General features: G+C 35.4%; 1 non-coding gene across 1 annotated transcript; it reads right to left on the reverse strand.

Moving 5' to 3' along the window:
• Nucleotides 1-2,113: 2,113 nt before the first annotated feature.
• Nucleotides 2,114-2,221, reverse strand: LOC127742200 (small nucleolar RNA R71). Its single transcript, XR_008003387.1, has one exon. It is a non-coding gene; the product is annotated as a small nucleolar RNA R71 (small nucleolar RNA).
• Nucleotides 2,222-2,339: the final 118 nt, after the last annotated feature.

The following is a 2,339-nucleotide window of genomic DNA, read 5'->3' on the forward strand; positions in this document are numbered from 1 at the left end:
ACCAAGTTTTTGGCGCCGTTGCCGGGGATTGTTGAGTTTGGACAACTGACGGTTCATCTTGTTGCTTAGATTGGGTATTTTTTTTCAGAATTCTTAAGAATGAATTCTAGAGTTTCATGATGATCTGTTGAAGTCTGGCTGGCTGTGAAGCCATGTCTAATTTTATTGGACCGAGGTTTCAACTTATCATCACAAGAGCTTGTTGATTTCTATCAATCTTGCTGTTGGAGCAATGATCTGCTAAGGCTTGGCTGGCCATTGGCCATGTCTAGTGTTTTGGACCGGAGCTTTCTTTGAAAGCTTGGCTGGCTATGAAGCCATGTCTAATTCCTAGACCGGAGTCTTAGACTAGCATTGCAATGATTCCTGGAATTCTCATTAAGAATTTTGATATCTTTATTTTCTTTTCCACTTAATTTTCGAAAAAAACCAAAAATATTGTATGTCTCTTATTGAGTCTAGAGTCTTATTTTAAGTTTGGTGTCAATTGCATGTTTTTGTTCTTCTTGCATTTTTCATGTGTCTTCAGTGATCTTCAAGTTGTTCTTGATGATTTACTTGCTCTGATCTTTAAATTCTCTTGTCTTTAGTGTTTTGTTGTTTCTCATATGCATTCTCAACTTGTTAGAAATTTTTAAGTTTGGTGTCTTGCATGCATTTGTTTATTTGATTTCAGTTGCATTTTTTATTATTCCTCATTATAAAAAAAAGATCCAAAAATATTTTTAATTTGTGTCTTTTCAAGTCAATAATACAGAGAATTGAAGATTCAGAACATACAGCAGAGGAATTTGCCAGGGTGCCTGGCTGGGCGTTTAACGCCCAAAAGGGTAGAGCTTTGGGCGTTAAACGCCAGAATGTGCACCATTCTGGGTGTTTAACGCCAGGATGGCACAAGAGGGAAGATTCTGTTTTCAATTCAAATTTTTTTCAAGTTTTCAAAATTTTTAAATCAAATCTTTTTCAAATCAAATTTTTTCAATCAAATCTTTTTCAAAATCAATTTCTTTCCATTTTCAAAAATACTTGCTATCAATTAATGATTTGATTCAACATTTCAAGTATGTTGCCTTTTCTATTGAGAAAGGTTTAATGTTTGAATCATATCTTTTCTTGTTAGCCAAGTCATTAGTTTTCAAAATCAAATCTTTTTAAATTATTTTTCAAATCATATCTTCTCAATCACATCTTTTTAAAAAACCATAACTTTTAAATAATATCTTTTTAATCACATCTTTTTCAAAATAGTTTTCAATTATATCTTTTTGCTTTCTAATTTCAAAATCTTTTTCAAAAATCACTTGATTTCTTTTCCACCCTTGGTTTTCGAAAATCAATTAGTATTTTTCAAAATGTTTTTCATTTATTTTCGAAAATTTCTTCCCCTCTTCTCACATCCTTCTATTTATAGACTAACACTATTCCTTAATGCACAATTCGAACTCCATCTTTCTTGATAAGTTCAAATTTTCTACCTCTTCCTTCTATTTTTCTTTTCCTCTGACACCTCAAGGAATCTCTATACTGTGACATAGAGAATTCCATATTTTCTTGTTCTCTTCTCTTTCATATGAGCAGGAGCAAAGACAAAAGCATTCTTGTTGAGGCTAATCCTGAACCTGAAAGGACCTTGAAGCGAAAACTAAGAGAAGCTAAGGCACAACTCTCTGTAGAGGACCTAACAGAAATCTTCAAAGAAGAAGAACACATGGCAGCCGAAAACAACAACAATGCCAACAATGCAAGGAAGGTGCTGGGTAACTTTACTGCACCTACTCCCGACTTCTATGGGAGAAGCATCTCTATCCCTGTCATTGGAGCAAACAACTTTGAGCTTAAGCCTCAATTAGTTTCTCTAATGCAACAGAATTGCAAGTTCCATGGACTGCCATTGGAAGATCCTCATTAGTTTTTAGCTGAATTCTTGCAAATCTGTGACACTCTCAAGACTAATGGGGTTGACCCTGAGGTCTACAGACTTATGCTATTCCCTTTTGCTATAAGAGACAGAGCTAAGACATGGTTGGACTCACAACCTAAAGAAAGCCTGAACTCTTGGGAAAAGCTAGTCAATGCTTTCTTGGCAAAGTTCTTCCCACCTCAAAAATTGAGTAAGCTTAGAGTGGAAGTCCAAACCTTCAGACAGAAGGAAGGAGAATCCCTCTATGAAGCTTGGGAAAGATACAAACAATTAATCAAAAAGTGTCCTTCTGACATGCTTTCTGAATGGAGCATCATAGGTATCTTCTATGATGGTTTGTCTGAACTGTCCAAGATGTCTTTGGATAGCTCTGCTGGAGGATCTCTTCATCTGAAGAAGACGCCTGTAGAAGCTCAAG

Source organism: Arachis duranensis, chromosome 9 (assembly GCF_000817695.3).
Source record: "Arachis duranensis cultivar V14167 chromosome 9, aradu.V14167.gnm2.J7QH, whole genome shotgun sequence".
In the NCBI taxonomy this organism is placed as follows: Eukaryota; Viridiplantae; Streptophyta; class Magnoliopsida; order Fabales; family Fabaceae; genus Arachis; species Arachis duranensis.